This window comes from Pristiophorus japonicus, chromosome 2 (genome assembly GCF_044704955.1).
Source record: "Pristiophorus japonicus isolate sPriJap1 chromosome 2, sPriJap1.hap1, whole genome shotgun sequence".
Taxonomy (NCBI): domain Eukaryota; kingdom Metazoa; phylum Chordata; class Chondrichthyes; family Pristiophoridae; genus Pristiophorus; species Pristiophorus japonicus.
This window is the reverse complement of record NC_091978.1, coordinates 327,449,643-327,464,321: the sequence shown is the minus strand read 5'-3', so window position 1 is coordinate 327,464,321 and position 14,679 is coordinate 327,449,643.

Genomic DNA, 14,679 nt, shown 5'->3' with positions numbered 1-14,679 from the left:
CTCCGAGACATCCTTGACCCTTGCACCAAGGAGTCTCATTTGCAGCTGCAGAAACGCCTATCTGTTCCCCTTACAATAGAATCCCCTATCACTATAGCTCCCACAGTCTTTTTCCTGCACTCCTGTGCAGCAGAGCCACCCCTGGTGCCATGGATTTGGCTTCTGCTGCCTTCCCCTGATGAGCCACCTCCCGCAACAGTATCCAAAATGTATATCTGTTTTGGAGGGAGATGATCCCTGCACTATCTTCCTTCCCTTGCTCTTCCTGAAGGTCACCCATTCCCTATCTGGCTGAGTAACCTTTACGTGCGGTGTGACCAACTCACTAAATGTGCTATTCCCGACATCCTCAGCATTGCGGATGCTCCAGAGTGAATCCATGCACAGCTCCAGTGCCACAATGTGGTCTGTCAGGAGCTGCAGCTGGACACACTTCCTGCACACATAGTAGTCAGGGACACTGGAAGTGCCCCTGATTTCCCACATAGCACAGGAGGAGCATGACACGGGTCTGGGCTCTCCTTACATGACTTAACCCTTAGATTAACTTAATTTGGCAACAATGCCTGAGGATGGTTTTCTAGATCAATATGTCGAGGAACCAACTAGGGGGGAGGCCATCTTAGACTGGGTGTTGTGTAATGAGAGAGGATTAATTAGCAAACTCGTTGTGTGAAGCCCCTTGGGGAAGAGTGACCATAATATGATGGAATTCTACATTAGGATGGAGAATGAAACAATTAATTCAGAGACCATGGTCCAGAACTTAAAGAAGGGTAACTTTGAAGGTATGAGGCGTGAATTGGCTAGGATAGATGGGCAAATGATACTTAAGCGGTTGACAGTGGATGGGCAATGGCAGACATTTAGAGACCGCATGGATGAACTACAACAATTGTACATCCCTGTCTGGCATAAAAATAAAAAAGGGAAGGTGGCTCAACCGTGGCTATCAAGGGAAATCAGGGATAGTATTAAAGCCAAGGAAGTGGCATACAAATTGGCCAGAAATAGCAGTGAACCTGGGGACTGGGAGAAATTTGGAACTCAGCAGAGGAGGACAAAGGGTTTGATTAGGGCAGGGAAAATAGAGTATGAGAGGAAGCTTGCAGGGAACATTAAGATGGACTGCAAAAGCTTCTATAGAGATGCAAAGAGAAATAGGTTCGGAAAGACAAATGTAGGTCACCTGCAGTCAGAATCAGGGGAAGTCATAACGGGGAACAAAGAAATGGCAGACCAATTGAATAAGTACTTTGGTTCAGGTATTCACTAAGGAGGACACAAACAACCTTCCGGATATAAAAGGGGTCAGAGGGACTATTAAAAAGTAGGAACTGAGGGAAATCCTTAGTAGTCGGGAAATTGTGTTGTAGAAATTGATGGGATTGAAGGCCGATAAATCCCCAGGGCCTGATGGACTGCATCCCAGAGTACTTAAGGAGGTGGCCTTGGAAATAGCGGATGCATTGACAATCATTTTCCAACAGTCTATCGACTCTGGATCAGTTCCTATGGAGTGGAGGGTAGCCAATGTAACCACACTTTTTAAAAAAGGAGGGAGAGAGAAAACAGGGAATTATAGACCGGTCAGCCTGACATCGGTAGTGGGTAAAATGATGGAATCAATTATTAACGATGTCACAGCAGCGCATTTGGAAAGAGGTGACATGATAGGTCCAAGTCAGCATGGATTTGTGAAAGGAAAATCATGCTTGACAAATCTTCTGGAATTTTTTGAGGATGTTTCCAGTAGAGTGGACAAGGGAGAACCAGTTGATGTGGTGTATTTGGACTTTCAGAAGGCTTTCGACATGGTCCCACACAAGAGATTAATGTGCAAAGTTAAAGCACATGGGATTGGGGGTAGTGTGCTGACGTTGATTGAGAACTGGTTGGCAGACAGGAAGCAAAGAGTAGGAGTAAATGGGTACTTTTCAGAATGGCAGGTAATGACTGGTGGGGTACCGCAAGGTTCTGTGCTGGGGCCCCAGCTGTTTACAATATACATTAATGATTTAGACGAGGGGATTAAATGTAGTATCTCCAAATTTGCAGATGACACTAAGTTGGGTGGCAGTGTGAGCTGCGAGGAGGATACTATGAGGCTGCAGAGTGACTTGGATAGGTTAGGTGAGTGGGCAAATGCATGGCAGATGAAGTATAATGTGGATAAATGTGAGTTTATCCACTTTGGTGGTAAAAACAAAGAGACAGACTATTACCTGAATGGTGACAGATTAGGAAAAGGGGAGGTGCAACGAGACCTGGGTGTCATGGTACATCAGCCATTGAAGGTTGGCATGCAGGTACAGCAGGTGGTTAAGAAAGCAAATGGCATGTTGGCCTTCATAGTGAGGGGATTTGAGTACAGGGGCAAGGAGGTGTTACTACAGATGTACAGGGCCTTGGTGAGGTCACACCTGGAGTATTGTGTACAGTTTTGGTCTCCTAACTTGAGGAAGGACACTCTTGCTATTGAGGGAGTGCAGCGAAGGTTCACCAGACTGATTCCCGGGATGGCGGGACTGATATATCAAGAAAGACTGGATCAACTGGGCTTGTATTCACTGGAGTTCAGAAGAATGAGAGGTGATCTCATAGAAACGTTTAAAATTCTGACGGGTTTGGACAGGTTGGATGCAGGAAGAATGTTCCCAATGTTGGGGAAGTCCAGAACCAGGGGTCACAGTCTGAGGATAAGGGGTAAGCCATTTAGGACCGAGATGAGGAAAAACTTCTTCACCCAGAGAGTGGTGAACCTGTGGAATTCTCTGCCACAGAAAGTTGTTGAGGCCAATTCACTAAATATATTCAAAAAGGAGTTAGATGTAGTCCTTACTACTAGGGGGATCAAGGGGTATGGCGAGAAAGCAGGAATGGGGTACTGAAATTGCATGTTCAGCCATGAACTCATTGAATGACGGTATAGGCTCGAAGGGCTGAATGGCCTACTCCTGCACCCATTTTCTATATTTATATGTTCCTATGTTCCATTGGACAGGTTCCAATTAAAGCTGGTTGGAACCAGTGTCCTGGCAAATTGAATAACTATGGCAGTAGACAGGCCTTTAAACGAATGAAATGGGTGGTGGGAGGATTCAGGAAAGAATAAATTCAAAAGCAGCAAGAGAAATGTCAAGGCTCTGAAACAGAGTAGAGTTTTGTGTAAAAATAAGCAGAGTGGGTTAACAAAGGACAGAGAGAGTTATAAAGGTAATAAGGCATCAGTGACTAATAGAAATAAGTGAAATCTAAGGCACTATATCTGAATGCGCAAAGCATTCGCAACAAAATAGATGCAACAAAATAGCGCTGATAGAAATTAATTGGTTTGATCTAATAGCCATTATGGAGATGTGGTTGCAAAGTCGCCAAGATTGAAAACTACTTTCCACTTTTCATCGCCCATCTAAGGCTAATATATTGCCCAAAACGGACCTCTATTACCCAGCTTCACCAAAAGATAGAAGCTAGGCCCAAAACAAGGCTGAAAAAATAGGCCCCCAATTTTCGGCTCACTTCGCCGAACTGATCACCGAACTGATCGCCCACACAAGGCCCATCCCAACTTTCGGCACATCGCTGGTATTTCGCCGGGCTGATGGATGGCCGAAAACATCGCTGAGAAATATTTGCTTTTCCCGGGCTTTACAGAAGGTCATTTTGAAGATAGAAGGAAGGGTGCAGGCAACTGAAAAGCATGAGCTAGATAGTTGTGACTTATTTAAAGAGTTATTTATAGATAGATCAACTCAGAATACTATATTATTGTATATATAGATAGTAGCTAGTGTATTGGCATTTTTTTGTGAAAAGTGCTTTTATAGTGAGCGAAAACAATTATTGATATTGTTGGGACCTATTAGACTGACTGGTATACAGTGTTAGACTGGAGTTGGTGTAGAGAGAGTAGAGAGAGTAGAGAGTAGAGAGAGTAGTTTAATTTAGTTAAAGTAATTATTGAGAGTGATGGGTCCTTTGATTTCTCTGCCATTACTTGTAACTGCTCACACGCTGGTTTCTGAAAGGATCAATCAAAGAGGTGGCAGAGTAATGCGTAGACAGAGACAGAGGAGACAGAGGAGGCAAGCGTACAGCCAACAAAGGTGCTTGGAACATCAATCTTACCTCAACTTGTCTGAAAACGCGTGTCTTAAGAGGCTGCGATTCCAGAAGGAGGTCATCGATGAGATTTGCCAGCTTGTCAAGGGTGATCTGCAGCCTTCCAGCACGATCAGAACTGCATTGTCCGTTGAGGTGAAGGTTACTGCAGCCCTAGCCTTCTACGCATCGGGATCTTTTCAGGCTTCAGCTGGCGACATCTGCCTTTTCTCTCAGCACACCACACACTGCTGCATTCGGCAGGTGACTGAAGCCAGGAGCAGCCAGCGGAAGTTCGAGGAGCGGCCCATAAAATGGCACGACCGTCGAGGAGCAGCCACAGGAGCAGCCAGCAGGAATTCGAGGAGAGGCCCATAAAAGGGCGCGACCGTGAGGGAGCGGCCACAGGAGCAGCCAGCGGGAGTTCGAGGAGCGGCCCATAAAAGGGCGCGACCATTGGGGAGTGGCCACAGGAACAGCCAGCGGGAGTTCGAGGAGCTAGCTGCTGCTGGTGCAGGGGCAGAAGGTAAACAAAGAAGTAAAAAGAAATCCAAGTGTGACATCACAGCCAAGCGAGTAAGTGATTGGCTGGTGGATTGGTGCGTATTTGATCTTTTTCTTCTTTGCTTATCAGTAGGAAACATAGAAACATATAAACATAGAAAATAGGTGCAGGAGTAGGCCATTCGGCCCTTCGAACCTGCACCGCCATTCAATGAGTTCATGGCTGAACATGCAATTTCAGTACCCCATTCCTGCTTTCTCGCCATACCCCTTTGATCCCCCTAGTAGTAAGAACTACATCTGACTCCTTTTTGAATGTATTTAGTGAATTGGCCTCAACTACTTTCTGTGGTAGAGAATTCCACAGGTTCACACTCTCTGGGCGAAGAAGTTTCTCCTCATCTCGGTCCTAAATGGCTTACCCCTTATCCTGAGACTGTGACTCCTGGTTCTGGACTTCCCCAACATTGGCAACAATCTTCCTTCATCTAACCTGTCTAAACCCGTCAGAATTTAAAACGTTTCTATGAGATCCCCTCTCATTCTTCTGAACTCCAGTGAATACAAGCCCAGTTGATCCAGTCTTTCTTGATATGTCAGTCCCGCCATCCCGGGAATCAGTCTGGTGAACCTTCGCTGCACTCCCTCAATAGCAAGAATGTCCTTCCTCAAGTTAGGAGACAAAAACTGTACACAATACTCCAGGTGTGACCTCACCAATGCCCTGTACAACTGTAGTAACACCTCCTTGCCCCTGTACTCAAATCCCCTCGCTATGAACCGCTCCCTCTTTCCTCAGTATTAGTGCCAGTGACCCATGGACTAAAACCCCTTCCTCCCACACCATTATTTGAGCCATGCATTTAAACCTCTCATCTGTTTGTCCCTCTAATCCCAGACTCCCCAACCAGTGTAAATAGTTTTTCTCTATCTACCCTATCAGTTCCCCAAAATTCTGATCAAATCACCCCTTAACAATCTAAATTCCAGGTAATACAATCCTAGTTTGTGAAATCTTGCCTTTTATTTTAGCCTTTGGAGTCCAGGTATCATTCTGGTAAAACTATCCTGTAAGGCCAATATATCCTTCCGAAGGCGTGGTGCCCAGAACTGAACACAGTACTCCAGGTGTGGTCTAACCAGGCCTTTGTATAGCTGTAGAATAACATTTATCCCCTTGTATTCTAGTCCTCTAGATATAAAGGCCAGCATTCCATTAGCATTCTTGATTATTTCCTATATCTGTCCATGAGATTTTAATGATCTATGTACATGGACCTCTCAGTTTCTTTGGGCTGCCACTGTTTCTAGCTTTTCACCATGGACATGACTGCTGCCAACGAACCGGAAGTTGTTGCACATGCGCAGTTCAAATGAGTTTTTCTGTTTGTTGTCGCCGGACGTTAAAAAAATCTTCTTCATTTGTAATTTAATTTATTAGTTGTGTGAATTGTAGAATTTATTCAGGTATGAGTCACTTTTTTGTGCACTAAATTGTGGTTGGTCAGAGTTGGCAGTTTTCAGGTGGGAGATAGTTTGGCCCCAGCATCGTCGATTTTTCCTACGGGTAGTTGGGTTTGTTAATATTTTGCAATTGACTGTTCTGAGACTAGAAGCATTGGGAGATTTCTGCAACAGTTGTAGGGACAGTAGATTGGGAATCTCTAATATTAATGAGACTTTATTAGTGATGTGCTTCAGCACTTCTCAGATCCTGTATCTCTTGTGGCAAACATTATTTTTTAAAATTTGGGACCTGAGAGTTATGCGCAGAATGTTTCTGCATATCTTCCAGTAGCTTCCGGTTCGTTGGTAGCAGTCACTCCGTTTCACCATTTAGAAAGTATTCTGATCTATTCTTTAATTTATCTATATTGAAATCCATTTGCCACAGTTTTCCCCATTCACTTTATATATTAATATCTCTTTATAATGCTTCCATCTACACTGCTTTCAATGCTGCCTATCTTTGTGTCATCTGCAAACTTGGATATGTGGTTCTCTAGTCCATCATTGAAGTTATTAAAAAATACAATGAAGAGTTGATGCCCCAAAATAGATCCCTGCAGGACACCACTAGTAACATTCTGCCAATTATAGTACCTGCCAATTATCTTTACTTTCTGGTTTAGAGCTTAGTTTGCACCCGAAAACAGATATGTGATCAACCCGTGCCTGTTCAGAGGACTGCAGGCTGCATAGGAACTTTGTGTTGCCTGCTCATTTCCATGATTGTGGTATTCAGTCCTGTGCTGAATGCACTGCTGAGTGACTGATTGGTTAGCAGGGGGACCAGATTTGTACAAGGCTAGCACCAAATAAAGCTAGCCTGCACTACTTAAAGGCAGTCTGCACCTCTTAAAGAAGAGGCGCTTTCTGCCTGCAGCATATCATTAAACTGGATGGAGAAACAGTGGAAAAGAATAATTAATGATGGCACAACAGGGGAGAGAATGTACACCAAGGTTCTCTGATGCAGCATTGGAGACCTTGGTGCAATAGGTCAATAGGAGGAGAGAGACCTTCTTTCCACAGGGAGCCAGGAGGCTCTCCACAGAACAGAGCAAGGTGCATTGGGAGCACATGGTCACTGTGGTGAATGCCAGCAGTGTAGCCCCAAGGACATAGACACAGTGCAGGAAGAAGGTTAATGACCTCACACGAGTGGTCAAGGTCAGTGAATTCATCTTCAAATGCATTATCCCACCATCTGGATGACTAGCCTCACACATTGCTCAATGCACCACATCTCCATCATTCACCTATCAACAATCTCTACGAATCTCTACCAATCCTAGTTTCATAGCTTCACCTCATCCTCACACATTTAGTACTGCTGCAAACCTCACACCCACATCTCATAGCTTGTACACACTGTCAGCTATTCAACCATGACAGGCACATCACCCAAACACATTGCACCACATTCACTGACACACTTCTCTTTCTCTTGCAGGAAATGTTGGCACATAACCGGTGCCATCAGAACCTAGTTGGCGGGGGATAGGCTCACCTTCATCACCTTCTCCTCATGTAGGAGATGGTGCTGGCCATTTTTAGGAGGGGCATGGCTGAGCCTAGGTCCAGCGGCAGGGGCTGAAAGAATACAAGATGCCAGTAACCTCATACATTATCCTCTTTCTTATATCCCACTTCCCTCCTTTCCACAGTCTCTCCTGATTTACAATCTGTACATGGTGTAAGCATGCACCTCTTTGCTTTCTGCCTTCCCTCACCACAACCCTACCCTGTGCCTTTCTCATTTCATTGAACCAAGAAATCCAACCTGCCCAGCCAGTGGTTCAATGAAGACTGAGCCTGTTGGCAGATGTCAAACAGTTCCCACTCACTGGTTAAACTCTCACCTCAGCAGAATTCTATACTGATGGCACTATGTGTAAAGTTCCTCACCTTTCCAATCATTAATGAAGTTTCCCATTTTGTCACTTGTAAGTTGCGCCTCTTTCAGCTCAGTATGCGCCAGTTGGTTTTCATCTTCTTCAACATTTTGGACTTGGAGCTCCAACTCGGCCAGCTCCGGGTCCGGTGCCACTAGTGCTTTCGTTGTTGAAGTTGACTGCACAGCATTGTCTTGGCCTTCACCTTCATGATCTTGACACTAGGGGTTTTGGCCTACCAGATCTGCTCTGTGGACCCAGCAACATTTCTCAGTTAGTGTGGCGATGATTCGACTTCTCTCTCTCCACCTTCCTGAGATATTGCCCACTCCCAGAAATTATCAATAGAAAAATGATTCATATTAATCCCAGAATCTGTAACTGGAATACAGTAGGACTGTTTTTGTGTCTGTGAATGTATTTAATTTGAATATATTTGCAATTAATGAGTTTGTTGAATTACTCACTTTAATATTAAATTGTGCTTTTCTGTCCTTTGCCCTGTTTATCACTCCCAGCGTCAGCTGTCACTCCAGCTCCTCCCACACTGACATCGCACTGAGATGTGACCAGGGTTGGAAACCTGTCTCCAGGTGACATCACAAAGGAGCCAGGAGCCAATCCAACAGCTGCCAGGAACTATGTCAAAAAGCGGCTGGAGCCCCACCCACTCTTGGGACAGGTACAATACAGAGCTCCCTCTACATTTCCCTGACAGTGTACCTCCATTTTATACCAAATGTTAGCATCGTACAATCCTAGGGCAGGTACCAAGAAGAGATCCCTCTACATTACCCTCTGTAAGAATCGGCGGAAACAGCGACAGCATCAGCGTAAACATTTTGGACTTTAAGTTTTGGACTTTGCTTTTCCATATTTTCTGTTACTGCAGAAGAGCTGACAGCGGACTGGGATAGATCCAGACATGTTCCACAGGAATACGCATCAGTTGGGCGGGGATGGGTCAATAGCTGAAATCGCAGGAAGGTGGCTAATGGAGGATCCTTGGTCATGTAATGGGAACCCATCAGTGAGAGATCAGGTAAACTGCTCAAGTCATTGAAATGACTGAGAGCCCCGGAGCACAGGAACCTCAGGACAAAGGAAGCCATTTGGCCACCCAAACTCGTTGGAGCCTTTATCCCCAGGAACAGCCCAGTAACAAAGGCATAGGCCAAATATATGATTCATTGCTTTTAGTTGGACTGCCTCAGGCAAAGGACTGTTTTTTTTCAGAAGCATTTTTCAGGTATAAGAGATGGCAGTTTGCAGCCATCTCTCTCTCCTCTTCTACGCTTGTTTGCTTTGTTCAACGCACTCAAGGACTGAGCACTCCATCTGGGACGGAGAGAAGAAACGAGCAAAGAGAGCCTCGCTCATCGGGAGAAGCAGTGAGTAAGCCAGAGGGGTAACTGGTGAGCATTATCCCAGCCCACGCATCCTTAAGACCACTGCACAGTGTGAAGGAGTGTCGTGTGTCCCAACCAAGCCTTAGGGGTTTAGTGGGAAGGTTTCTGCGTGGATCATAGGTGTACGCACAGACTGGTGGACAGATTCAGTGGTGCCCTATTTAGCCAAACAGGGGTGTTTTAGTCATGGGTACTTCGCGATGAGGGCCTGTTCAGATGGGCCAGTGTTGTGTGTTGTACTGTGTTTGTTTGTTTTACGCAACCAGGTTGTGTTTTACTGGAAGCAGGTGCGTGCTTTAACTTGAATAAAAGCATTGTGACAGTTGAGACCAGACGATCTGTCTATAACTGTGTATTCTGTTCACCACTATAATTCCCGGGTCTAGAACTGTTGTAAGGGGGGTGATTCGAAACCACCAAGGGCAAAAACACTTACACTTGAATTTGCACCTCCAAGGAGAATCAGCATGGAACACTCCCAGGACAGGTACAATGCAGAGCTCTGTCTACATCACCCTGACAGTGTATCCCAACTTTATACCCAGTGTCAGCATCAAGCACTCCCAGGATAGGTACAATACTGAGCTCCCTCTACATTACCCTGACATTACCACTGTTACTCCTTCCCCCTCCCTGCTTCATACAATTTCTGTTCCTGACTCTGCTCCAGCTCGGGTTCCCGCAGCTACAGTTTCTCTGCCATCTTAGCCAGGTATTCTTGGGCCCACTTTGCTGGGCAGGTCACAGTGGTTCTATGGGGTTGGAAGGGTGAGAGGTCAAACGCCATTTGAAGTCAAATACTCAGAGGGGGTGTAATCACCTTCAGGACCAAACCCACAATGCCCTGGGGGCCCTGTCTCAAGCCCTGGACAGTTACCTTGTACCCACAATGCCCAGGGTCAGTGACCCTATACCCGCAATGCCCAAGCTTAATGGCCCTACCAACAATGCAAAAGTGGCAGTGACCCTTTAAACAAATTGCACAGGATCCGTAACAATTTATACCCACTGACAGCATCAAGCACTCCCAGGGCAGCTACTATATAGAGCTCACGTTACTTTACTCTGTACCCAAAATGCACAGAGTCAGTGACCCTGTACCCACAATGCCCAAGATTTCTGTTCTTACCCACTATTCCCTGGGTCAGTGACCCTGTACCCACAATGTCAAGGTCAGTGACCCTGTATGCACAATGCTCAGGTTCAGTGATCCCACAATGCTTAGGGTCAGTGACACAGCAACCACAATGCCCAGGGTCAGTGACCCTGTACCCACAATGCCCAGAACAGTAACCCTGTACCTACAATGCCCAGGTCAGTGACCCTGTACCCACAATTCCAAGAATCAGTGACCTTAGCCACAATGCCCAGACCGAGTAGCAGAAAGCTGTTTGATGACAGACAGCCCTAAAGGCTTTCGTTTTTCATAAAGCAGTCGCCAGCGATACGTCAATGCAGAGGGAAAAGTCTTTTGCACAATGTCAAAAAATCTGACGATCACTGGGCTGCATTCTGCACTGTTTTTCCCCACAAGGTTGAGTGAGTGCGCTGCGCAAGGTATAAACGTCGCATATGGGCATTGCTCTTTGATGATAGTTTGGACACCAATGTATTTCCCACTCATATTGAAGCATTATCATAAGATTGTCTGCGACAATTTTGTATGCCGATCCCATTCTCATCCAGAAAGGCCAGTTTTATTTCTGCTATTTCTTGTCCAACGTGACCGATTATCGGCAAGAACTTTAGGAACCTTACCTCAGGACCAGTCGGTAGAACATAGCGGAGAACAAATGTCAGCTGATCTGAGTGTGTAACATCTGGCATTGAATCAACAGATGCTGGGGTAGTAATTCAGGCCCGCCGGAAACCTGGTGCACCTACCGTTTTTAAAGTGTTTTATCTGCTGCGCTGGATGAGGTGGCCTCTTTGGCGAAATTTAGCTCTTTTCAGGTGGACCAAAAGTCGGTCATAGTGGGGGCAGAAGTGCGGCGGTAAGCACTCTAGAGGAGCGGAAGTGGAAGCGGGATGGAACCACCGCTGCTGTCAATCATCAGCAGAGCGCTGATGACGTCATGACGTGTGTGCGTCACCACGGCTCTCCCCTTCACTTAAAGAGGAGAGCCTTCGCCATTTTAAAGCTTCGGTCCACTGGGCCACCAGAGAGTGTTTCAGCCAAGTCAGCGGCCTGGCACCCAAGAAAGGGTGCCAGGCTGCGGCCGAACCCAGGGGGCATAATTGTTGGCCCGACTAAAAAAAACATGTCGGCCGTGGCAGTGTGCCATCCCCTTGAATAACTGGCACGCTGCCATGTCACACACACAGAAAACAAGGTGCACCGACAGAAAAAAACTGTCTGGGGCACCGCACGGCGGATCAAAGATTTTTTATGCTGAATTTGACTGGAGGTGCGGGAGATCAGCGGTGCGCGCTTTGATTACTCAATTAGGACCAGTCAGCAGCAGCGGGGCGCAAGTGGGAACCGCCGGGAAATCCACCAAGGTGAATTTCGCTGGCGGTGGTCATTCGACCACAAATCGGCGGCCACTGGACTCCGCCGCTTGGCCGCCACTTTCTGGTCATAAGGGGCCTTTCGGGAGGCTGCATTTTGGTACATTTGAATAGAACTTCGCTGATTTCTATTCCTGGATAATCGTCTCAAGTACTTTGCCACCATCAGGCTAATCAGTTCTTCACAAGTATGAAGTATACCCCTTGAATTTGTTGGGAACCGCTTGATGTGTTCAGCAAGAAATGAATTGTAGTTTGCGAGAACCTCCAGCACACCCAGATAAGTACCATTACTTGGAGACCCAAAGATTTCATCGCTGCCTCGCAATGAAAGACCTCGTTCACAGAGAAACGTTACAACATAGACAGCCCGCTCTAGCACCTTGCGTCAGTACTGCCGTTCATTTTCAAACTGGAAGACAATATGACCATCCACACAACCAATGCCTGCTTGTCGAGTGCACATTACTACCATGGCCTCTCTCTGCTGGTGGCTGTTTTCGTGAGATGAAATCCTCTCATCTCCATGCTTCCAGTCATTAAATTAATTGAGACCAAGGATTTGACCTTGGAAGCGGCGGCGTTGATGGCTCAAATATTCATGGCAGGGAGGAAGAGACGAAAATAATATACGCGCGCAATTCTGCCTCAAAGATGGCAATGGATCAAGGAGTCAACATCATCAATGCGACTCAGAGCCCCGCAGGCAAGCAGGGGCAGTCCGAAGCAATCGACCCCAGAGCAGGACTCCAACAGAGACAATGGCAGGCTTAACGGACATTCACGCCATCACAGTTGACAATGCGGCCCGGGATGAGGCCATTGACACCCACTAATAGGGTACTTAAGAGCAGTCAAAGGGATAGTCAGCACGGAATGCCTGGCCATAGCCCTTTTGTTCCCAACAATGGAAACTTTAACTCATGCTGGAGGTGTGGGGGAAAACACTCAGCTAGATTTCAACAGTTTGTCTGCAGGAACGGCAGTCTCAGTGGCCACTTAGCTCGAATATGCAGGAAGCCTGCAACCTGACTAATATATAAGGCGGATGGACCAGAAGAAGGTTCTTTGAGGCAGGATGACCTTTGGGGCAAATCAATGGACACCGAAGTGCAGCGGGTCCATGTGGTGAATATTCACAGTTCATACACCAAACCGCGACCAATGATGATGAGGGTTTTATTAAACAGTATCCCAGTACCCATGGAGCTGGACACTGGGGCCAGCCAGTCACTCATGGGCGTTCAGCAATTTGAGAAGCTATGGCCACTTAAAGCCAGTAGACCCAAATTAGCACGTGTTGACACACAATTACGGACTTACACGAAAGAAATCATTCCGGTGCTAGGCAGTGCAATGTTGGCTGTCACACACAATGGGTTAGTGAATCGGCTGCCGCTTTGGATTGTCCCAGGTCATGGTCCCGCATTGTTGGGGAGGAGCTGGTTAGCCGAGATGAACTGGAAATGGGGAGATGTTCATGCAATGTCATCTGTGGAGCGAAGTTCATGCTCACAAGTCCTACAACAATTCGATTCACTATTCCAACCTGGCGTCGGAACTTTCAAAGGCACCAAAGTAGTGATACACATCACCCTGGACGCCAGGCCAGTGCAACACAAAGCCAGAACGGTACCGTATGTGATGCGGGAAAAGATCGAGAGCGAACTGGACCGGCTGTTGAGAGAGGGCATCACCTCGCCTGTCGAATTCAGTGACTGGGCGAGCCCCATCGTTCCCGTACTAAAAGCGGATGGCTCTGTCAGGATCTGTGGTGACTACAAGGCCACCATCAATAGGGTGTCCATACGAGATCAATACCCGCTTCCGAGAGCGGAGGTTCTTTTCGCCACGCTGGCATGCGGCAAGCTGTTCACCAAGTTGGACCTCACTTCAGCCTATATGACCCAGGAACTGGCCGACGAATCTAAACTACTGACCACCATCACCGCGCACAAGGGACTGTTCGTTTATAACAGGTGCCCATTTGGCATTCGATCAGCGGCCGCGATTTTTCAACGAAACATGGAAAGCCTGCTTAAATCCATTCCTGGAACGATCGTATTCCAGGACGACATCCTCATCACGGGTTGAGACACCAAAGAACACCTCCACAACCTGGAGGAGGTGCTACGTTGACTGGACCAGGTAGGCCTGCGTCTCAAAAAGTCTAAATGTTTGTTCTTAGCTCCTGAGGTTGAGTTTCTGGGCAGGAGGGTTACTGCAGATGGGATTCGGCCCACCGAATCCAAAACAGAGGCGATTCGAAGAGCACCCAGGCCCTGCAACACATCGGAGTTGCGTTCGCTCCTGAGACTGTTGAACTGTTTCGGGAAGTTTCTGCGGAACTTGAGCACGTTGTTGGGGCTGCTACACGTGCTCCTGTGTAAGGGTTGCAATTGGTTTTGGGGGGACTGTCAGGAACCCGCTTTTGATCGGGTGCGAAACCTGTTCAAACAAGTTGTTGACCCTGTACGACCCCTGTAAAAAATTAGTTCTGACACGTGATGCATCGTCCTGTGGGATTGGGTGCGTGTTGCAGCAGGGCAATGCTGAGGGTCAACTACAACCTGTGGCTTATGCCTCCAGGTCGCTCTCTCAAGCAGAACGGGGATATGGAATGGTCGAGAAGGAAGCGCTTACATGTGTCTACGGTGTAAAATAAATGCATCAGTACCTATTTGGTAGGAAGCTTGAATTAGAGACGGACCACAAGCCATTAACATCCCTGTTGTCAGACAGCAAGGCTATCA